The following is a 25,271-nucleotide window of genomic DNA, read 5'->3' on the forward strand; positions in this document are numbered from 1 at the left end:
TGATGAAGAAATGGCACTCATTTCTCATATGAGCAAAAATGATACATAGATCATAGATAGTGGTTGTTCTCATCACATGACTGGTGATAAAACTAAGTTTGAATACTTTGAAGACTATGATGGTGGTAGTGTAAGATTTGGTAACAATGAACCTTGTTGTATAAAAGAAAGAGGAAGAATCTTTCTAACCAAAGAACTTATATGTGATAATGCCTATTGGGTAGAAGGACTAAAGCATAATTTGTTAAGTGTGGCACAGCTACTCAATAATGGATTCAAAGTAAAATTCATGCATGAAAAAGCAAGACTATTGGATGGCAAAGGAAAACTAATTGGATCAGGCACTCAAACAAAAGGTAACTTATTTTATCTTGAACTTGGTGAATGTTTATGTTTTATTGCTCAAGTTCAAGAAAGTTGGTTATGGCATAAAAGGTTGTTTCATGTCAATTTTGATAATTTGGTGAAGATAAGAAAATTCAAGAAAGTAAGAGGCATTCCTAACATAAAAAAAATTGAAGTCAGTGTTATGCAAGAATTGTCAGATTAGTAAAATGGGAAAGACTAGTTTTAAAAGTAAAAACTATCAGTTTGAAGATATATTAGAAATTGTGCATACTGATTTATGTGGACTCATTGGATTTGAAAGTGATACTGGAGAAAAGTTCTTTATTCTTTTTGTTGATGATTACTCAAGAATGATGACTGTCATGTATATAAGGAACAAATTAGAAGCATTTGATAAATTCAAATGGTATTTGGCCAGAGTAGAAAAGGAAATAGGGAAAAGATTGAAATGCTTGAGGTCAGAGAGAGGTGGAGAATTCATTTCACATGAGTTCAATAACTTTTGCATTGAAAGAGGAATCAAAAGATAGGTATCAGTCCCTGGAACTCCTGAGCAAAATGGAATAGCTAAAAGAAGGAACAGATCTATCATGGACTGTACAAGAACCTTAATGATTGAAAAGAGTATTGCTATCAAATACTGGAAGGAAGCTATCAGCACTATAGTTCATACCTTGAACCGAGTATAGATAAAAAAAGACTCATTCAAAACTCCCTATGAGCTATGGTATGGCTATAAACCTAATGTAAGTTATCTAAAAGTATTTGGAAGTAAATGTTACATTTTGAAAGAATCTAGAAAATGAAAATTTGATGTGAAAAGTAATGAAGAAATATTTTTGGGATACTCTTGCAAAAGTAAAGCATATAGATGTTTGAACTTGTCTACTTACAAAGTCATAAAAAGTGCACATGTGAAAGTTGATGAGTTTGAAAAAAGGACTAAAGAAAAAAGAAAAAGGAAACCAGAAGATTATAGAAGGTTTATTTTTATTGAACCTAATACAGTACCAGTCAATCAAGAATCTTCTACTCCTAAGTCATCAGTAATCGAGTTACAAGAAGTTCAAATCGAGCTGTAGCAACATAAGTTACCTTTAGATGCTACTAAGTGTCTACCAAGTCTAAAGGATCTGAGCCAATATCTACCGAGCCAGAATAGCCAAAACCTAAAGTTGAAGTGCAAGAGGATAAAAATGGAATTCTTTCAAAAGGCAAAAAACCTGTATTAGCAAAATATGTCAGGAGACATCATTTAGCAGATCAGATCATTGGAGACAAATTTGAAGGAACCATGACAAGAAGTAAGTTGAAAGGTACTTGTTTACTTGTTGATTTTGAATCTAGAAATATCAATGATGCATTGGAAAATGATAGTTGGATTGAGGCTATGAATGAAGAGATAGAGAAAAACAAGACATGGAATCTTGTACCTAGGTGTAAAGATAAAAATGTGATTGGAACTAAGTGGATATTCAAAAATAAGTTGACTGAAGATGGTAAGGTATCGAGAAACAAAGCTAGACTAGTATGCAAAGGATATGCTCAAGAAGAAGGAATAGACTATGGAGAAACTTTTTCTCTTGTTGCAAGATTTGAAGGAGTCAGAACCTTACTAGCATATGCTGCTCACAAAGGATTCAAAGTTTATTAGATGGATGTCAAGTTAGCATTCCTCAATGGTATACTGGATGAAGAGGTTTACATTGAACAACCTGAAGGTTTTGTTGATCTAGATAAAAGGAACATGGTCTGCAAATTACACAGGTATTGTATGGTCTGAAACAAGCCCCTAGAGCATGGTATGAAAGATTGCATAACTATCTTATTCACATTGGTTTTCAAAGAACTAATGATAACAGTAGCTTGTATATAAAGGAAGGACCAAATAATAAGATTGTCTTGGCAGAAATATTTGTAGATGATACTATTTTCACAGGGAATGATGATCTTTGCAAAGAATTTTCACAGCAAATGAACAAGGAATTTGAAATGTCTATGTTTGGTGAGATCAAATTCTTTGTTGTCAGCAGAATAAAAATGGTATCTACATCACTCAATCAAAATACATCAAGGAGATATTGAAAAAGTTTGGTATGGAAGATTGTAAACTAGTTGGGACTCCTATGTGTACTAGATTAAAAATTACCAAGGAAGATGAATCAAAAGAAGTAGATCAAACTTTGTATAGATCTGTGATTGGAAAGTTGCAGTATGTAGTTCATACTAGGCCAGATATTTCCCTTACAGTTGGTATTGTAGCAATATTTTTAGCAAAATCAAGAGAAAATCACGTGACGGCAATCAAAAGAATAATGAGATATTTGAAAGGAACTGAAGATTATGGTTTATGGTACAAATTTGGAGGTAATCTGGATTTGAAAGTGTTTACTGATGCTGATTGGGCAGGAAACCTTGATGAAAAAAAAGTACAAGTGGAGGAGCATTCTTTCTTGGAAAGAGGTTGGTTTCTTGGACAAGCAAAAAGCATAATTGTACATCCCAATCTACAGCAGAGGCAGAGTATGTTGTTGCAGTAGCAAACTGTTCTAATATTGTTTGGTTTAAATTGTTGTTGGAAGGCATGAAGGTGGAAATCAAAGAACCAGTTGTTATGTTCTGTGATAATACAAGTGCAATCAATATATCTAAGAATCCAGTGATGTATTCCAAAATCAAGCACATTGCAATAAAATATCATTTTGTCAGAGAATTGGTGCAAGATAAGGATATCAAATTGGAATATGTCCATACAAAGGAACAAATTGCTGACATATTCACAAAGCCATTACCTAAGGATGCATTCTTGTATCTAAGAGGTAAGTTAGGGGTCACTCCCCTATCTAAAGTTCACTAAAATGATTTTTTAGTGATGCATCAACGCATACCAAGTTGAAGATCTATCAGTTGATGCAGCATAATCAGGAAATATTGCATATGAATCATTACTAAAGGTACATTAAAATTTATTTGAGTTGTATTGTATTTGGCATGTGTTGTCAAAGAGGGAGAGTTTTACTATCATATCTTTCTGAAATTTGTTTGAGAGGAAGAGTTTGTTATGTAATTCCTTCACAAAGGGAGATTACTGAAAGAGGGAGAGTTTGATATCTAATAGAGAAAGTTGTTCTGATAGAAAAAGACTTGTTAGACTTGTTTTCAAATTTCATTCTGCTATGACATGTTGGGTTTCCATCAATGCCAAAGAGGGAGATTGTTGGATACAATTGTTAATTGTGTATTGTCTTTGATGTTACACAAATTTCATATCAATCATCAGACAGAGTCTACTGAGCTCAGATGATCAGCAAAGAAATTTATAGTGTCTACTGAATGTTCTTGAACATTACATAGAAAATTTAATGTCTACCGAGCTCACTCAGGCATCAAATGATTTTGTAGTAGAAAGTTAGTGTTAACCAAGCTCCCAAGGTTAACGAAGAAAAGTTAATATCTACCCAGCTCACTCGGTCATCAAAGGAAATGTGGCAGAAAGTTAGCTTCTACCGAGCTCACAAGGTCAGCAAAGGAAGGTCAATGCTAACCGAGTTCACTTGATCTCCAAAAGATTTTTGCAAGGTTTGCAGTGTTTACCAAGCTTCACTTGGTTATCACTAGAAAACCATTCTGGAGTAGTGGTTATTGAGCTGGATCGGCCAGCAAAGAATTTTATTGTTTTGATATTAAGTTCAATTGTTTCATGCAATAAATGTAGCTGACTGATGTAATGATTTTTCTTTCAGTTGTTGTAACTTATATTTGAGCCAACTTGATAATCTGAAAGGTATATATATAGATGTTCAATTTGTGAATTTAAGAGAGTGAGTGAATATATGGATGAGGATGGAATAAGTGAATATTGAGAAAATTTTGATGAAAGATTAGATATCTTGGAGGAGCTACAAAGTTGCATTCGATCAGTAAGGATCCAATAAAGCAAAATAGATATCTATAAATAGCAAAAGATAAGTTGCATATTATTCTGGTCACTTCATTGTTGCTTTCTAATCATTGTAACAGTGAATCCAGAATCTCTTGATAGAGTTGGTTTAACAGTCATTTTGTAAATCCTCTAACAAGGTGATAGTTTTATTGAATTGTTCCAAAGACCTCTAACAAGGTCACTCCTAACAGGGTTATTAAATCCTCTAACAAGGTCACACCTAATAGTGTGTATTGTAACCTTTAACAGGGTTGGCTCCTAACAGGGCTCACTTCAAAAGAGTGAAAATTGGTGACTAGTTATTTTGTGGTTTTTTTCATATTGGGTTTCCACGTTAAATCTTGTGTCTCTTGTGTTCATTTATTAACCTTTTCATACATATTAATAACTATGAATGCTAGATGATCAGTAACTAGTTAACCTACTGAGTTACAGTATTCCTATACTATTTACTGAGTATTAGCAGTAAGTAAGCATTATAGACATCTAAGGAATTTTTGAAACTATTTTTCTGGTAACTAATTCACCCCTCTCCTCTCAGTTACTTCATCTATACTTCCAACAAATATAAGCTTGGGTAATTTTCTAAGATTTTTATTTGGAAATAAGCGAAGTAATTGGGAGATGGTATTGGCACAAGCTGAATTTACATATAATAATTATGTGAATAAGAGTACAGGAAAGACACCTTTTGAGATTGTTACTAGAATGAAGCCTAGAGAAGTATCAAATTTGAGAGATATTGTTGGTGAAGAAAAAAGAGGTGTTGTAGGAGAAGAATTTTCTAATTATATGGAGTCTTTGCATAAGGAAGTGAAGTTGAGGACAGAAAAAAGTAATCAAAAGTATAATGAGAATGCTGATAAGTCTAGGAGACATCACAATTTATAAGTTGGTGATGAGGTGATGGTTCATCTAAAGAAAGGAAGATTTCTAGTTGGAACATACAATAAGCTAAAGATGAATTTTGGACCTTGTAAGATCTTGAAGAAGTTTGATAGTGGAAATACTTATGAAGTTGAGTTACCTAATGACATGGATGTATCTACTATTCAATGTTGCTGATTTATACAAGTATCATGAGTTAGATGATGAATTTTTTGTATCAAAGGACTATCCTAAGAAGTGGATTGAAGAAATTAAATAGATATTGGATCAGAGAATCTATAAAAACACAAGAGAAAAAAATTATTATGAATATCTAGTAAAGTGGAAGAACAGACCTATGGAAGAAGCTTCATGGGTTTCTCAATCTAAGTTGGATTTAGCTTAGGTTTTGACATCACAATGATTTAGGAGATTCATTTATTCCAACCTTGGTTTTCTATTGTAGGAGCATCCTAGGTTGCATTGCTATCCTTCATGTTTTTAGTTTTCATCTTGTTGTTGAAATTGGGTTTTGCTAAAGCTATATTTTCTAGTTTCTGGGTGCCTGTTGTAGACTATGTAACTAATTTTTATTAATTAATAAAGGGTTTTTCACATTAGATATTTAATAGAGTCTAGATTAATATCTATGTTCTAGAGCACAAGTTCTAACTCCTTATAGGTTAGGAGATATGGAAATTCTCCCAAAACATCAATTTTTAGCAGTTCTACACAATAGTTTCCTATGCTTAACTTCTAGAATGGATGCACACTTTTCCTTGATGAATCAAACATTTTTCACTTGAGGAGTTATATAGGACCTAGATATCTACTCACATTTCAAAGCATGAGTTCTAAATCAATTAGAGGTAGTAGATATCACAATTTTTCTTAGACATCGATTTCAAGATAGTTAATTACTGATGTAGGCCGACTTGTGCATTTAATGTTAGGTTTATTTTCATTTAATATTTTTTTGGATCCAACTTGTTGGTCTGACTTTTTCTGCAGTAAAAAATTCTTCAGTTAAACCATAGAAAAGTCAGAAGTTCTATGTCTAAGTGAAGTATAAGGTTTTGGATAAACCATCTATAAGAAATATTCGCCTTGTAAGCCTTATATTCATCTCTTTTTATAAATGGTCGGGCGCGAAAATTTTCAAATTTCAAAAGAAGCGAATATGCTTTCGTATTCCTTTTCCTCTCTCCCGGGTTACCTTTCTTACTGTTTGTCCCAACCGTCAGATCCGATTAGATCTACCACTGACGTTATCTCGCTATTGAAAGTTGCATGCTCATTAAGTATAGCGAGATAGTGAGTGTCGAGTTTTTTTTTAAGCGGTGGGACCATGAAGTGAAGGTGCGGCGATCGAAGATTTGCTTATTAATTACTTTATTGTGCAGGTACACTTTGCAATTCACCATAAAAAGGGGAAGAAGGACCCACTAGAATATCTGACATCAGAGCCGGAATGTTGATTTTTCCGGAAGTTCCGCCACTTCGCTATTGGAAAATTCAGGCACTTCACCGTTAGCGAAGTAGCGAGGCCACGTGAAAATCTTAAAATGATGACATTGCATCTTGCTTGTATCAGAATTACACCAGGTGGCATGACCTGTCATGAATACTGTTGTCAGAATCAGTTTTAATTAACGGAAGTAATTACTGGGTACCCCCTTGCTTTTTCCGGCACGGAATCCTTTTAAGTGCCGAAGCTCGCTACCTCGCTATCGGAAAGTTGAGATGCTTCACCGTTAGCGAGTTAGCGAGACCCCGTAAAATGGTAAAAGATCGGCAAGATCTATGATGACGTGTAATGACAGGTGACTGATAAAATTTGACATGTGCTAGCTATGCAGAGATCCGATTCTCATTAATGCTTACCTGACTAAATGTACAAGAAATCTGGAACATCAGCCTAAAGTGAATCAACGGAGCTCGCTATCTCGTTATGATGAGTTGCAAGGAAGATAATTACAGCGACATAGCGAGATGGGCCCACCGCCTTCTTTCTTAAGAAGCCCTGTAGCGTATCTTTCGATCATTTCTTGATCCGATCAACGGTTGTCGCCGCCTCGTTATGGCAAGGTGCTTGTTCTTTATGCATAACGAAGTAGCGACATGCTGACACGTGTTCTCCGTCGTCAGTGGGTTTAAAGGTAAGCGCCATCAAAAGAAAGAATTATGTACGTGGCAAGCTCTCATTGGGTAATATGACTGACATGGCAAGTGTAACTCCTAGTTGTTCTCTTTGTACCGCATGATCGTAGGATCTTTGAAGATCAACGGCGTAGTTTTAAATTAAAAATGTAGTGCCACTCTCTGTATTAATTAGACAAGAAAGCTTCGTCCGTGAGAAAAAACAGAGTATAATACAGAGAGATTGCATCAGTTTCATTTCACGCGAGAAAAGATTTGAAGCCATTCCTGTGCAGAAGCTATTACTGAAAGAAAAGCGTGCCAAGGTTGATAAGAAATTGTCAAGTTATCTGTTCGCTGAAATTTTGCAGGAATTCAAAGGAAAATTGAGATAGAATTCAAGTAAGTAAAACTACCATCATCTGTGTGAGCTTTTAAGTTTTAAAGAGGATAGCCCAAGATGCCTCCTAAGAAGGGATTTACAGGAGCAGTAAACTACCTGGATAGAAATGTGCATGATGATTTGCTTGAATTACTTCCTGAGTCCACTGTAGAAACGGTGCAAGTTAAGAGGTTAACCTCACTCAATCCTAGGCTTAGGGTAGCTGATGGATTGTATGATAAGGGTAATTGGGTCCGGGATGCTCAAACTGCTCAGACTGGTTTGAGTTTATTCAAGAAATGGTTTGCAGAGAGAAAGTTATATGCCCCTCATGCCAACATTTGGAATTTTGATCTTGGGAAGCTTGTTGTTCCCAGCGTGTTTATGGATTTTGACTTGCTTGAAGCCATAGCAAAAAACTATGACCAAGCCACTAAGGTAGTGAGGAGAGTAGATGGTGAGGCTTTAGTTACCATCAGTCCTGAGGAGATTAGGAAGGTATTTAGTCTGGGACCCCTCACCATGTATCATGTGCCCATTAATTTGATAGATTTAGAAAAAGAATATATATCCAAGAGGGATGTAGTTAGACAGGGTGCACTGAAAGCCCACATAGGCCGAATTGGAGGCCTCCCAACCATAACATCATCTTCTAAAGAGCCCTTCAAGAAATCATGTTTTAATGCCAGGGCAGTGGAGATATATAGGACCCTGTGCAGAGTTTTCGGAGAGGGCGAAGAAGATTTTATTCCGGTGAGCTTCATGTATATGATCACCCAAATCTCTTCTTTTGGTGTGGAAATAATTTTTGATTTTGCATCCTACTTGGCAAATGAGATCCATCATGGATTGGTGGGGATTGCACAGGGCAAGGTGGAAAAGGTTTGGGGTCAGTATTCCTTAATGATGCATATGTTTCTTTTTAAAGGGGCCACTTATTTTGGTAAAGAAATGGTTTTAAATAGAGAACAAGAAGGGGAAGCACTACCAGTCCAATTATGGAGTGCAGACATGACCTGGGAAGCAGAAAATGCTAGCTTCGTTAGATTTGATAGGCACTTTGCCTCCAAACTAAGGTGCCTCTTATTGAGTGATAATCCCAGAATCCCTAAAGCATTAATGCATCTTATCAGGCCTATGGACAAAACCCACAATCTAAAAGTTTCACATAATTGGGGAGATATTATCCCATATTCAGTCTCAACGGTCATCAGGGTCTATGGTTTCAAAGGAACACCCCATGTGTTACCCTATCAGGTACCCTTGAAGGTAGGGATAGCTGAATTTTTGTGGCAGTTGGGAGGAGTGGAGGAAGCCTTTTTGCACAAAAGGGGGACAGGATCAATTTTTCCTACTTGTACTATAGCCCACCAGTTTGTGATAACTAAAGAAGGGTGGGTCTTCCTCCATAAATTTTTGGATCAATATAAAATGGCAGTGTCTCATTCTCGTTTTTGTGATACAGAAGGTTTCTTTAACTCTGCCCTTAGATTGAGAATCAAGCTACGTCCAGTCCAGCATGAATTCTATTTTCCAGAAGATATAATAAGAAATGAATACTCTCTCCATGAGCAAGAAATAAAGAAAGAAAAATGGAGAGTCTATTCAAAAGTTTTGGAATTCATTAATTGTTTTGATAAAAATTTCAGTCCTCTTAGTAATGCTGCGAACAATGCAGATAAAGTATATAAGCTCATGAGTAATTTCTCTGAGATAATGGAGGTAATGAATGAGAAGAAACAGCATTTTATTAATTCTTTTCCAGATAAAGCCAGAGAAATTATGAGAAAATTGGGTTTCACTCCCAACATTGGAGTAGGTCCACTGGTGGTACGGAAGAAAACAGGGTATACTATTGTCCGACAGCAGGTGCCCGTTGTGCATAAAGAAAAACAGATTGTTGGATCCACCAGCACTGTCCTAGAAGAAAGACCCCCTGAACCTTCCCCCAAAAGGAGAAGAATAATAAGGGAGGAAGAATCCCCTGATGAAAGTGGCTCACCTTCTCAAACCCCAATAAGAGTTGAGGAAGAACAACTCACCAGTGAGCAATTCGAACAAATGGGGTCACAAGGAGAAATTTTTGTTACACAAGCAGAGATTGATGAAGGGAACCCTCAGGAACCCCCTGTACCAAGTTTTGAATTAACTACAGCAGATTTCAGAGGAAGGGAATTGGACCCTGTTTTGGAACAAGCCAGTCAGCATTTTTTGTCTGATAACAATTTTGTAAGATCTAGGGCTTTCCATCAGTTTGCGTGGAGAGTAAACATGCACATTTTTGAGCAAAGGTGCAATAATATGAGAGCAGAACATCCAGAAATGGATGAGGCCTCCATTCAAAATCTAATAAAAGAACAAATGGTTCAAGAGTTCCAAAATATAACCCCTGATGAGGGAAGACAGATGGTAAAAAATGCTAATGTTTTATTATTGCCCAATTGGGACATTGCTGACGCATTAGTTTTTAATTCTGTTTCAAATAATTTAGGGCTCCAGGATCCAAATAAAGAGGAATTCTTGGGTACAGCATTCAGCAATGATCAAGCTGCCCTTGTTATGTGGTCCCTGAGAAGAGGATCCAGGGTTACTTCATCACAGCCTGATGATTCAGGATTGACAGGGAGTGTCATTGTAAGAAGAGTTGCTGACACTTCAAATGTACAGGCAGCCCACATGAATGTGGATTATTCTAAATTTGCCCTGGCTACTGCAGAAAGAGAAGAGAGGGAAATGATGGATATGCATAATAAATATGAAGTAGTGGTAGAAGCCTATAATCAAGAGGTAAAAAGGAGAATTGAGTTAGAAAACAGGGTATCTCAATTAGAAAAGGTACTTGGAAAGAGAAAAATAGGAGAATCCAGTACATTAAGAATTGCATATCCCCCACAGTCATCTGTGGGATTAACCCCTATTATTGAGATACCTGACACCCCTGAAAGACCCCAATTCTATACTGCAGAGGAATTTGAAGTAGAAAAAACCAAATTACATGAGTGGCAGATAGAATTTAGAAATCAGCAGGAAGAGAAATGGAGGCAGGGTGTGACATACTTGAGGGATAAAATACAATGCTCAAATTTTTATGACCAGTTGACAAGGATTGTAACCCTCATAGATGAGTTAAATAAAGAAAAGAATGGACTAGATTCCCTTACACAGAAGTGGAGACAGAGGAATAATGATGTTACAATTATTTGTATATCTACAGTTCAAATGCCTTACCATCAGGTTGAGAGGATTTTTGATTTATTAAATCAATTAGATAATTTTGAAAATAAAAGAGATTCTTTATAGAGGAAATTGACACTCTGTTTTTCAAGATATCTTGCTAAGAAATTCACCCTATTTCCTTGTGCCTTAGAATCTGTTGATACAATAAAGGAAAAGGACAAATGGAAAAAGGAAATGGATGAATTATTTGATAACAGAATAACAAACATCATCAGTGAGACTGGCTATTGGTTTTGGGCAAAGACAAATGAAGAGCTGGTAAAAATACAACTGTATTATGCTGATATAAGAAAAGAATTCGATGAATTAGAAGAAAATGCCAATTCTTTAATAAAGATACAAAGAGAAACCCTAAGTTTTGATTGGCCAGATGATGATACTTTCAACAGATGGAAAGATCAGTTTAGTGAACAGATGTCAGGAGAAGATGACGGGGAAGATGTAAGAGTAATTGTTACTCTTGTAGTCAGCAATGATGACATAGAAAATCCCCAGGTTAAAGTGATTTTGCATGTAACAGAAGATGATACATCACTTGCAGACCTTATGGGTATGTACTCTGAAGATGAAGAATGATTGCGAGAGCAGATCATAACAACCAAGAAGCATGACAGAAAGGGACCCGCCAAGAAATGCTGTTATAATCGACCTTTCTGTTATTCTTGTTTTTTTTTTGTTTTTCAAAAAGAAGGACACCTGTCACCTTCTGTAGCCTGAAGCTTGTTGCATCTCGCATTATTTAAGTGAGATCCCAAGGCTAAAGAATGGTCTGAATTTGGTTTTCACTAAGTATTGTGCTTAGTTTCTTTTTTGGTCCAAACGTTTTTGGAAAGAAATTTATAGTATGCTTTTTCTGTCAAAATTTTCTGAGAGATGGATGAATGTAGAAAGAACTGTGCTTCTTCTCTGAAGGTTTTTCTGGGTCTTTTGTAAAGGATATATCATTTTCAAAAGAAATGAATACAAGTTATGAACTGTCCCCATATCTGTTCTTCTCTGAATTTTGTCTCCTTTTTAGTACTAAGCTACCTTGATGTTGTGTGAGTAAAAGCTTATGCAATTGATTGCAATTTAGTAAGACTGTACATCCATTTGTTATTGCTGTTAATTCAATGGATTAAGTAAAGGCTTTGATGAATGTGATGAGGTTGCTCGGGTGTTAATAAGGATTTTTGAATGATAAATTCTGGTAAGAATTGCTGATGAAAATTCGTTGCAAGGCAACAAATTAGATCTAAGAATTTACTTGACTCTGAATTCCCAATGGATTAGGCACTGATCGAAAGTATTTCAGCCAAAAGAGAAGTATATTATAACTAGATTTTTCCAAAATACATCATAAAATCAATTTTCATTTATCTTTGCTGTAAGATTTTCAAAGTTGGCCAGCACTTGCCTGCCTAGATTGTTTTAGCTTCGTTTAGCCATTGTTGTTGGAAACATCTGCAGAGCTATAGAAGATTTCTTGGCCATATCTGTTCAAGGGATGTGTTTATCAGTTATTTACTTATATGTTTAAGGATTTAGAGATGAGAATCAAAATGAAACTAAGGATAATTCTCATACAATTATTCCATCTTTGAACCATCCCCGGGTGCACCCGCCCTGGTTTTACAGAGCCAAAAGAGTAGAAAACCGTCTAAGGTTTTATTGAAGTTGGGTCCTAATACTTTGCATATGCAAGTGATAATGAGAATTGGCTATTCTTTAGGTTTTGTATGTACTGATATCTAGGTACTAAGCCTTTTGTCGCCTAGTAGTTTTAGTACTGTTAACATCAAAATAAAACACCAACAAAATGGCGACTCTGCTGGGGAATCATTAGTGTCAAAACTTGAGAATCTAAAGAAAATACAAACCCAAGTACCATTGCTACACACTGACACATCCAGCTTATCCGAGTGTCTTATCTAACAAAGCAAGAGTTGCAGTCTTACAACATCAGTGATTGATCTCTTTGTGCCGTATTTTTGTTCCCGCTCGTGTATTGTTTTCTTTCTGTCAGTAAGGAGTGTTATTATATTTTCCCGAAAAAGGGTGGCGACTCAGTCAAGGTTTTGAAGCTAGTGCTTATTGTAACAAAAGGAGAATATGGCTGACAAGAAAAAAAACACAAGGGCTTACATGAGAGCCAATCCCGATGTATCAATGTATACTGATTTACCCCAAGGTGGTAGGAAAAACCAAAATAAGAAAAGAATAGATCCAAATCCTACTTGGAAGCCTAGAGGTAATGCCTCTGTAAATTCCCATTATCAACTGATAATAGCAAGAGAATCATCTTCGCTTAGTTCTGAATCCGAAAATACAAGACTTTTAGGAGGTATTTTCAGTACCCCATTACCAGATCAGAGAGTTTTTCAAGATAAAGACGTATCTACTATGGGAATTGCTTCACCCAGACCAGGGCCTATAGCAGATATAAATTGTAGGCTAGGATTCAGAAGTTCATCTGATAACCTTTTTAATCCCAGAGTAGCCCCATATATGGAACCGAACCTTATAGATCTAGATGATCCTGCTGATTCCGAGGCAACCTCTGCTGATTCTAAAGAAGTGCAATCTGAAATAGGATTTTTGAAGAAATGAATTGCTGAGGAAGAAGCTAAGTGCATCCGTCTTGAAAAGGAAAGGGAGCGAGCCACTTTGGATGCAATAATAGAAAGAGATACTCTGCTAAGAAGGATGGCTGCTTTGAAAGAGAAAAATAAAAAATTAGAAGAGAATATCCCCACTCTCCATCAGGACGTCTTTGGAAATATTGATAATCTAAGAGCTAAAGTTCAACAATAGGAAAAACTCCTAAATCAAAGACAAGAACCAATTATTGCTCAAATTCAAGCTTATAAACCCATTCAAGTTAATCCAATAGAGCCCACTGGAACAGTTCCAGATAAAGGGAAAGGCAAGGCTGTAGGAATCCAAATAAATGAGCCTCAAGCTATACCGAGCAAACCTATACAACCCTCCATATCAAAATTAGATCTAGAACTAGAGAAGGCTCGAAAGGAGAAGGAAGACCTTGCAAAAGAACTTGAGAAGGTTGAAAATGAAGCTCAGGCCGCAGAGACCAGAAGGAAAATCCAATTCATAAAGTCTAATTCTGCATTAAATTCATGGCCTAGTTTGTCTATCCCACCTACAAATCCTACACCAGTTAATTCTCCCATAATCCCGACTCAGAAAGCACCCCAATCTGCTCCTACCTCATCTTCCAATATTAGCACTCAAGTCCCATTTGTCCCACCACAGCTATCCCAAGCTGCTCTCCTAACTCAAGCTAATGCAGCTAGTACCTCTAACGCTCCCGGTTTCCAGAAGAAACCTATATACCTTGAAAAATATAGACAAATATCATTTGCCGGTATTCCTGGTGCTCCCCATCCCATATCTTTTGATTTAAGGGATAAAGTGGTGAAGTTTTCTGGAAATAATGCTGTCACTGGTGAAGAACATTTAAGAATTTTCATTGACATGCTCAATGATTATGAAGTTGAACATGAGGATATGGTGATGAAATTATTTGTGCATTCACTCACAGAGGATGCAAGGGATTGGTTCAGGAGGTTGCCTGATGATAGTATTACTTCATGGAGTGATTTGGAGAAATTGTTCAAGGAACAATATGGGGACAATACCAATGCAGGATTCATGTTGAATGAGTTCAACAATATCAAGAAGAATCCAAATGAATCCACATTTGATTTTAATGTGAGATTTCAGAAAGGGATGTACAAACTGTTTCAGTTTATGCGATTAAATGAAGACGTCTGTCTTACAACCTATTTTAATGCCTTTGATAGCAAAATGGCCTACCAATTGAGAGATAAAGATCCTAAAACTCTGAGAGATGCCTATAGAGTTGCAGTGAATATAGAAAATAATAGAAAGGCCTCTGGAAAATTAGGGAGGAGGGATGATCCTAAGCTTTTCAACCCTAAGAACAATAATAAAAGGGAAGGTGACAAAAATCCCATAGGAAAAAGGCCTGAAGAACCTACTATAGGCCATGTTTTAGAAATGCTTAAGAAAATGAATCCCACTAATTTCAACAAGACAAATGTTACTGAGAGAACCCCTATGAATAACAGCAATTTCAATAGATAGCCTAGGATGCAGAATTACCCTTACACCACCCAATGGAAAGATGGTAAACCAGTTCCTAACCAGATCCAAAATATGAAGGATAAGGGTACCCCAGACCCCCTGCAAAGGAACACTGTAAATATGAATGATGATGTACCTTGGTGCATTATATGCCAATCACCTCATTCTGCTGATTATTGTGCTGTTGCCCAATCATTCGCCCAAGCTCAAGGAGTGCAAGCAGAAGAAGAAACAGAAGAAAAGAACCATGATGATATAAGTTGCAATATGGCAAACACATCTGATGATTTGATAGATTCTGATTCAGAAGAACCTAAGAATGATGTTACCAGCCAGAGGATTTCTTACCAGTTACATCATCAGCAAATATTTGCAGATGATGAAAAGAATGATACAGATAAGGTATGCAATACATTTTCTGAAGTAGGTTTAACAAACCTAAGAATCCCCTCCAAGGAGGAAATTGATAGAATTACAGCCGAAATGATTTCACAAGTCCACAGTAATTACAATTTGAGAAATAGAGCAATAACTAATGAAGCAGGAAGGCCATCTAGTATGTTCATCAAAGACACCACTCATAAGACAGATGATCAACACAAGAAAGTCAGTATAGATGTGTCTAAGATCAAGGAGAACAAGGGTCAGAAATGGGAACCAAAAAAGAAGGTTCAATTTCAGAAAGTTGAAGCAACAAAGACCGTAGTGCAACCAGAGAAATCAGAACCGGATGTTGTCAAGCTAAAAGTGGTGCCCACTACTCAAAAGACTCCGATCCCAGGTACTATCGTAAAACCTACTATGGTTGAACCTGTTGATATGATTTCCATGTTATCTCAAATTACTGTGAAAGTACCCTTGTCTGAGCTTTTTAGAATTGAAGAACATAAAAATAAAGCTTTGTCATGGTTGGGTGGGATAGCAAACAACAATAGTATTGATAATCAAGCTGTAGCCCAACAGACCCCATTAATAATAGAGGACAATGGTATTATATCCCAAATTCCTCAGATGTTCTTAGATGATTCATCAGTTGCGTTCATACAAGATATTGATCCTTTTTTCCTTAGTTTAATCATAAAAGGGAAAACCTTAAAAAACTGTATGATAGATTCTGGAGCTTCCAACACTATAATGCCCTTTAAAGTAATGGAAGCCCTAGGATTGAAGGTGGATACTAAGCAAGGTAGATGCCGAGGGATGGATGCTAGAGAGGTTCCAGTAATAGGTACTATAAATGCCTTACCATTCAAACTGGCTGCATTTCCTGAGGTGGAATTAACCATGTCTGTCCTTGTAGTGGATATACCCCCACATTACGGGATGCTGCTTTCCAGAAAATGGAGTGCCGCCATGGGGGGAAGCCTACAATGTGACCTTACTTATGCCACTTTCCATATAGGGGACAAAGCTGTCAAGGTAAATAGGGAACCAAGGGTTAACCACATCTTAGGTGAAGAAATTGACAAAGATACCACCTGTTTCCTAGACACTGGGATTAATGCTTTCAGGGCTGAATTAATTATTCAGGAAGTGGAAAACTTACCTGATATCATTGAAAATGAGGTTGAATGTTGCATGAATTCACCAAAACTGTGGACAATGTTCTTTGATGGGGCTAGTTCTAAAGAGGGTGCAGGGGCAGGTGTAGTCTTTGTATCCCCTAAAAATAACACCTTCAGGTATTCATTCACCTTGAAGTTTGCTTGCACAAATAACATTGCTGAATATGAAGCATTGCTGCTAGGTCTCAAAGTGGCCACACATCACAAAATTAAGAAATTGTGTGTCATAGGGGACTCTGAGTTGATCATCTCTCAGATTAAAGGAACGTACTCCTCAAAAAATAGGAGATTAAAACAATATAGAAACGCGGTCTGGGATCAAATAGAATTCTTTGATGCATTTGGGATCTCATGGAGAGATAGAACCCAGAATAAAATGGCTGATCTTCTGGCTAATGTAGCTATCAAGCCAAAAGAAATATCATTTGCAGGAATCTCCCAGATTGAGATTCAAAACAGACCTTCTATACCTGACAACATTGACAATTGGCAGGTGTTTGAAGATGACAAAGATATCACAAATTTTTTGCTAAATGAAGACAAATACCATGGGCAGGAGATGGACTGTAATGGACTGATTGAAACCATAAATGGGAAGGAAACCATTTTTGGTCAAGAAATCATGCAATTAAAAACAAATAAGATGCCTAAGGGATTGGTAGTCTTGGAGAACATTTTTGATAACCAAGACAGAGTAAGATCGGAAATAAAGGACCCCAAACCGCAGGAGCTAGAAGAAGTGAATTTGGGAACGAATGAAAACCCTAAAAAGGTTTACATCGGCCAAGATCTGCCAGTTCAAATCAGAAAAGCATTGATTGACCTACTTAGAAAGTACAGGCATGTTTTTGCTTGGTCGTATGATGACCTTAAAGCTTATAGGGAGGACCTTTTCCAGCATGTCATACCATTGAAAGAAAATGTAAAACCCTTTAGGCAAAAACAGAGGCCAATCAATCCTACCCTTGCCCCAAAAATGCAGGAAGAACTGACAAAGCTGAGAGATGGTGGAATAATCAAACCAATTAGGCATTCCACTTGGGTTTCAAACCTTGTTCCTGTAAGAAAAAAGAATGGAGATATTAGGCTTTGTGTGGATTTTAGAAATCTAAACATTGCATCTCTAAAAGATAATTATGGCTTACCTAATATGGAAGCTATGTTGCAACAAGTGACCGGCTCTGAATTGATGTCAATGATGGATGGCTTTTCTGGATATAATCAAGTTCTGGTAAAAGAAAGTGAATAGTTCAAAACAGCCTTCACAACCCCTTGGGGAACGTATGTGTATGTGAGGATGCCTTTTGGCTTGATTAATGCAGGAGCTACTTTCCAAAGAGCCATGGATGTAGCATTTCATGAATATATTGACAAATTTATGGTTGTGTACCAGGATGATCTTACAGCGTATTCTAATAAGGCTGAAGATCACTGCAAACACTTGGAAAAAAAATTTATAAAAGCCCTGGAATATGGGGTATCCCTAAACCCAAAGAAATGCTCGTTTGGGGTTACAGAAGGAAAGTTATTAGGACACATAGTGTCCAAGGATGGGGTAAAAATAGACCCAGAAAGGGTAATGGCTATTGATAAAGTCCCTAAACCTAAAAACATGAAAGGTATACAGTCCTTTTTTGGCCAGGTTAATTTTCTGAGGAGGTTTGTTACAAATTTCGCTGAAATCAGTAGACCCATTTCAAAAATGCTTAAGAAAGGAGCTGTTATAGATTGGAATGGTGAACCTTCACAGGCATTTCAGGATATAAAGACTGCGATAAAAAATGCTCCAGTGTTGAAGACCCCAGATTATACAAAACCCATGCATATCTTTTCTTTTGCATCATTCCATACTGTGGCTGCAGTTTTATTACAGAAAAACCAAGAAGGGTATGAACAGCCTATTGCTTTTTTTAGCAAATCCCTGCAGCATGCTGAACTGAAGTATGAAATAAATGAAAAACAAGCATATGCTTTGGTAAAGGCTGTAAAAGCATTCAGAAGTTATTTGGTAGGTGCTACTATTATTGCCTTTGTACCTAGTGCTGCAGTTAAAGATATTTTCTCTCAGCAGGAAGTGTCAGGAAGGAGATGCAGATGGATCAATAGAATCCAAGAATTTAACATTGATATGCAGATAACTAAGTTAGTCAGAGGTCAAGGTTTGGCCAAACTTATGGCCGAAACTAACCTGGAAGCTAATCAGATAAACCTAGTAAATGATGATTTCAGAACTGATTTATGCGACATGGACCAGTGTGACTGGTACATTAATGTTATACATTATTTGCAACACATGGAAGTTCCTCCCCATCTGCCTGATAATGAAAAAAGGAATATTAAATTGCAAGCCATCAGGTATGTAATTGTTCAAAATAACTTATGGTGGAGAAACTTTGAAGGAGTTCTGTTGAAATGTGTTGATAGAGAAAGGGCAAATGAGATTTTGAAAGAAATGCATGCTGGAGTATGTGGAGGACATTACATGGCAAAAACTACTGTGCATAAGATAATGAGAGTTGGTTTCTGGTGGCCCACTTTGTTCAAAGATGCTCAAATTATGGTTAAAAAATGTGATCCTTGTCAAAGATTTGCTGGGAAGCTGAAATTCTCAGGAAATACTCCATTGAAGCCAGTTGAAACTAAAGCACCTTTTCAACAATGGGGTCTGGACTTCATAGGATAAATTTTTCCCAAGTCCAGTACTGGCTATTCCTGGATCCTGGTTGCTACTGATTACTTTACAAAATGGGTAGAGGCTATCCCTACCAGAAATGCAACTAGTAAAGTAGTAAATAATTTCTTATTGAATAATATCATTTCCAGATTTGGATGTCCACAGAAAGTTGTCACAGATAATGCTATGTGTTTTAGGTCTAAGGAATTCATAAATTTTTGTGATAAATATGGAATGACAAGAACAATGTCTACCCCATATCATCCACAAGGGAATGGACAAGCTGAGTCCACAAATAAAAGCTTGTTGAAAATCATTAAGAGAACCTTGGACGATAATAAAAGGGCATGGGATTCCAAGTTACAGTTGGCAATATGAGCTGACAGAGTAACTGTAAAGAAGGCAATTGGGGTGGCTCCATTTGATTTAGTGTATGGAATTCAAGCTAGAATGCCCCAGAACAATTTGATGGGATTATACAATTACATCCAGTCATATGATGAAGATACTACTGATGAAATGAAAGAAAGAATGAATGAACTGGTAGGATTGACCGAAGCCAGAAGAGAAGCATCTCTGAGAAATCAAAAATTGTAGTTACAAGTCAAAACACTCTATGATAAAAGAACTGTAAACAAGAAATTTGAAAATGGAGACCTAGTCTTAATGTGGAACGCCAGAATTGAAGATAAAGGAAAACATGGCAAATTTGACCCCATTTGGTTAGGCCCATATCTCATTGAGAATACTTGGGGTGAACATTCCTACATAATCAAAGATGTATTTGATAATATTCTTGAATTTCCAGTTCATGGACAGTTCTTGAAGAGGTATTTTTCTTGAAAAAATACTTAGTTTCTTCCATGAACATTAGTTTTAGGTTTTCCCAGCGTCCTGTTTTCTGTAAATCCTTGTACAGTCTGAGTTTTTGTTTTTGTGTGTTGCTCAGTGCTCTCTGAAGAAGTTGTCATTTCTCGGGTGTGTGGTCTGCTCTCCCATAGATTCTGAATCCTTGCATAGACTCAAGTAGTCTATCATCCCCAGACAGAGCCACTGTTGGTCTGACTTTTTCTGCAGTAAAAAATTCTTCAGTTAAACCATAGAAAAGTCAGAAGTTCTATGTCTAAGTGAAGTATAAGGTTTTGGATAAACCATCTATAAGAAATATTCGCCTTGTAAGCCTTATATTCATCTCTTTTTATAAATGGTCGGGCGCGAAAATTTTCAAATTTCAAAAGAAGCGAATATGCTTCCGTATTCCTTTTCCTCTCTCCCGGGTTACCTTTCTTACTGTTTGTCCCAACCGTCAGATCCGATTAGATCTACCGCTGACGTTATCTCGCTATTGAAATTTGCATGCTCATTAAGTATAGCGAGATAGCGAGTGTCGAGTTTTTTTTTAAGCAGTGGGACCATGAAGTGAAGGTGCGGCGATCGGAGATTTGCTTATTAATTACTTTATTGTGCAGGTACACTTTGCAATTCGCCATAAAAAGGGGAAGAAGGACCCACTAGAATATCTGACATCAGAGCCGGAATGTTGATTTTTCCGGAAGTTCTGCCACTTCGCTATCGGAAAATTTAGGCACTTCACCGTTAGCGAAGTAGCAAGGCCACGTGAAAATCTTAAAATGATGACATTGCATCTTGCTTGTATCATAATTACACAAGGTGGCATGACCTATCATGAATACTGTTGTCAAAATCAGTTTTAATTAACGGAAGTAATTACTGGGTACCCCCTTGCTTTTTCCGGCACGGAATCCTTTTAAGTGCCGAAGCTCGCTACCTCGCTATCGAAAAGTTGAGATGCTTCACCGTTAGCGAGTTAGCGAGACCCCGTAAAATGGTAAAAGATCGGCAAGATCTATGATGACGTGTAATGACAGGTGACTGATAAAATTTGACATGTGCTAGCTATGCAGAGATCTGATTCTCATTAATGCTTACCTGACTAAATGTACAAGAAATCTGGAACATCAGCCTAAAGTGAATCAACGGAGCTCGCTATCTCGTTATGATGAGTTGCAAGGAAGATAATTACAGTGACATAGCGAGATGGGCCCACCGCCTTCTTTCTTAAGAAGCCCTGTAGCGTATCTTTCGATCATTTCTTGATCCGATCAACGGTTGTTGCCGCCTCATTATGGCAAGGTGCTTGTTCTTTATGCATAACGAAGTAGCGACATGCTGACACGTGTTCTCCGTCGTCAGTGGGTTTAAAGGTAAGCGCCATCAAAAGAAAGAATTATGTACGTGGCAAGCTCTCATTGGGTAATATGACTGACATGGCAAGTGTAACTCCTAGTTGTTCTCTTTGTACCGCATGATCGTAGGATCTTTGAAGATCAACGGCGTAGTTTTAAATTAAAAATGTAGTGCCACTCTCTGTATTAATTAGACAAGAAAGCTTCGTCCGTGAGAAAAAACAGAGTATAATACAGAGAGATTGCATTAGTTTCATTTCACGCGAGAAAAGATTTGAAGCCATTCCTGTGCAGAAGCTATTACTGAAAGAAAAGCGTGCCAAGGTTGATAAGAAATTGTCAAGTTATCTGTTCGATGAAATTTTGCAGGAATTCAAAGGAAAATTGAGACAGAATTCAAGTAAGTAAAACTACCATCATCTGTGTGAGCTTTTAAGTTTTAAAGAGGATAGCCCAAGATGCCTCCTAAGAAGGGATTTACAGGAGCAGTAAACTACCTGGATAGAAATGTGCATGATGATTTGCTTGAATTACTTCCTGAGTCCACTGTAGAAATGGTGCAAGTTAAGAGGTTAACCTCACTCAATCCTAGGCTTAGGGTAGCTGATGGATTGTATGATAAGGGTAATTGGGTACAGGATGCTCAAACTGCTCAGACTGGTTTGAGTTTATTCAAGAAATGGTTTGCAGAGAGAAAGTTATATGCCCCTCATGCCAACATTTGGAATTTTGATCTTGGGAAGCTTGTTGTTCCCAGCGTGTTTATGGGTTTTGACTTGCTTGAAGCCATAGCAAAAAACTATGACCAAGCCACTAAGGTAGTGAGGAGAGTAGATGGTGAGGCTTTAGTTACCATCAGTCCAAAGGAGATTAGGAAGGTATTCAGTCTGGGACCCCTCACCATGTATCATGTGCCCATTAATTTGATAGATTTAGAAAAAGAATATATATCCAAGAGGGATGTAGTTAGACAGGGTGCACTGAAAGCCCACATAGGCCGAATTGGAGGCCTCCCAACCATAACATCATCTTCTAAAGAGCCCTTCAAGAAATCATGTTTTAATGCCAGGGCAGTGGAGATATATAGGACCCTGTGCAGAGTTTTCGGAGAGGGCGAAGAAGATTTTATTCCGGTGAGCTTCATGTATATGATCACCCAAATCTCTTCTTTTGGTGTGGAAATAATTTTTGATTTTGCATCCTACTTGGCAAATGAGATCCATCATGGATTGGTGGGGATTGCACAGGGCAAGGTGGAAAAGGTTTGGGGTCAGTATTCCTTACTGATGCATATGTTTCTTTTTAAAGGGGCCACTTATTTTGGTAAAGAAATGGTTTTAAATAGAGAACAAGAAGGGAAAGCACTACCAGTCCAATTATGGAGTGCAGACATGACCTGGGAAGCAGAAAATGCTAGCTTCGTTAGATTTGATAGGCACTTTGCCTCCAAACTAAGGTGCCTCTTATTGAGTGATAATCCCAGAATCCCTAAAGCATTAATGCATCTTATCAGGCCTATGGACAAAACCCACAATCTAAAAGTTTCACATAATTGGGGAGATATTATCCCATATTCAGTCTCAACGGTCATCAGGGTCTATGGTTTCAAAGGAACACCCCATGTGTTACCCTATCAGGTACCCTTGAAGGTAGGGATAGCTGAATTTTTGTGGCAGTTGGGAGGAGTGGAGGAAGCCTTTTTGCACAAAAGGGGGACAGGATCAATTTTTCCTACTTGTACTATAGCCCACCAGTTTGTGATAACTAAAGAAGGGTGGGTCTTCCTCCATAAATTTTTGGATCAATATAAAATGGCAGTGTCTCATTCTCATTTTTGTGATACAGAAGGTTTCTTTAACTCTGCCCTTAGATTGAGAATCAAGCTGCGTCCAGTCCAGCATGAATTCTATTTTCCAGAAGATATAATAAGAAATGAATACTCTCTCCATGAGCAAGAAATAAAGAAAGAAAAATGGAGAGTCTATTCAAAAGTTTTGGAATTCATTAATTGTTTTGATAAAAATTTCAGTCCTCTTAGTAATGCTGCGAACAATGCAGATAAAGTATATAAGCTCATGAGTAATTTCTCTGAGATAATGGAGGTAATGAATGAGAAGAAACAGCATTTTATTAATTCTTTTCCAGATAAAGCCAGAGAAATTATGAGAAAATTGGGTTTCACTCTCAACATTGGAGTAGGTCCACTGGTGGTACGGAAGAAAACAGGGTATACTATTGTCCGACAGCAGGTGCCCGTTGTGCATAAAGAAAAACAGATTGTTGGATCCACCAGCACTGTCCTAGAAGAAAGACCCCCTGAACCTTCCCCCAAAAGGAGAAGAATAATAAGGGAGGAAGAATCCCCTGATGAAAGTGGCTCACCTTCTCAAACCCCAATAAGAGTTGAGGAAGAACAACTCACCAGTGAGCAATTCGAACAAATGGGGTCACAAGGAGAAATTTTTGTTACACAAGCAGAGATTGATGAAGGGAACCCTCAGGAACCCCCTGTACCAAGTTTTGAATTAACTACAGCAGATTTCAGAGGAAGGGAATTGGACCCTGTTTTGGAACAAGCCAGTCAGCATTTTTTGTCTGATAACAATTTTGTAAGATCTAGGGCTTTCCATCAGTTTGCGTGGAGAGTAAACATGCACATTTTTGAGCAAAGGTGCAATAATATGAGAGCAGAACATCCAGAAATGGATGAGGCCTCCATTCAAAATCTAATAAAAGAACAAATGGTTCAAGAGTTCCAAAATATAACCCCTGATGAGGGAAGACAGATGGTAAAAAATGCTAATGTTTTATTATTGCCCAATTGGGACATTGCTGACGCATTAGTTTTTAATTCTGTTTCAAATAATTTAGGGCTCCAGGATCCAAATAAAGATGAATTCTTGGGTACAGAATTCAGCAATGATCAAGCTGCCCTTGTTATGTGGTCCCTGAGAAGAGGATCCAGGGTTACTTCATCACAGCCTGATGATTCAGGATTGACAGGGAGTGTCATTGTAAGAAGAGTTGCTGACACTTCAAATGTACAGGCAGCCCACATGAATGTGGATTATTCTAAATTTGCCCTGGCTACTGCGGAAAGAGAAGAGAGGGAAATGATGGATATGCATAATAAATATGAAGTAGTGGTAGAAGCCTATAATCAAGAGGTAAAAAGGAGAATTGAGTTAGAAAACAGGGTATCTCAATTAGAAAAGGTACTTGGAAAGAGAAAAATAGGAGAATCCAGTACATTAAGAATTGCATATCCCCCACAGTCATCTGTGGGATTAACCCCTATTATTGAGATACCTGACACCCCTGAAAGACCCCAATTCTATACTGCAGAGGAATTTGAAGTAGAAAAAACCAAATTACATGAGTGGCAGATAGAATTTAGAAATCAGCAGGAAGAGAAATGGAGGCAGGGTGTGACATACTTGAGGGATAAAATACAATGCTCAAATTTTTATGACCAGTTGACAAGGATTGTAACCCTCATAGATGAGTTAAATAAAGAAAAGAATGGACTAGATTCCCTTACACAGAAGTGGAGACAGAGGAATAATGATGTTACAATTATTTGTATATCTATAGTTCAAATGCCTTACCATCAGGTTGAGAGGATTTTTGATTTATTAAATCAATTAGATAATTTTGAAAATAAAAGAGATTCTTTACAGAGGAAATTGACACTCTGTTTTTCAAGATATCTTGCTAAGAAATTCACCCTATTTCCTTGTGCCTTAGAATCTGTTGATACAATAAAGGAAAAGGACAAATGGAAAAAGGAAATGGATGAATT

This window comes from Cupressus sempervirens, chromosome 1, assembly GCF_028749045.1.
Source record: "Cupressus sempervirens isolate cs-2001-9-10 chromosome 1, ASM2874904v1, whole genome shotgun sequence".
Taxonomy (NCBI): domain Eukaryota; kingdom Viridiplantae; phylum Streptophyta; class Pinopsida; order Cupressales; family Cupressaceae; genus Cupressus; species Cupressus sempervirens.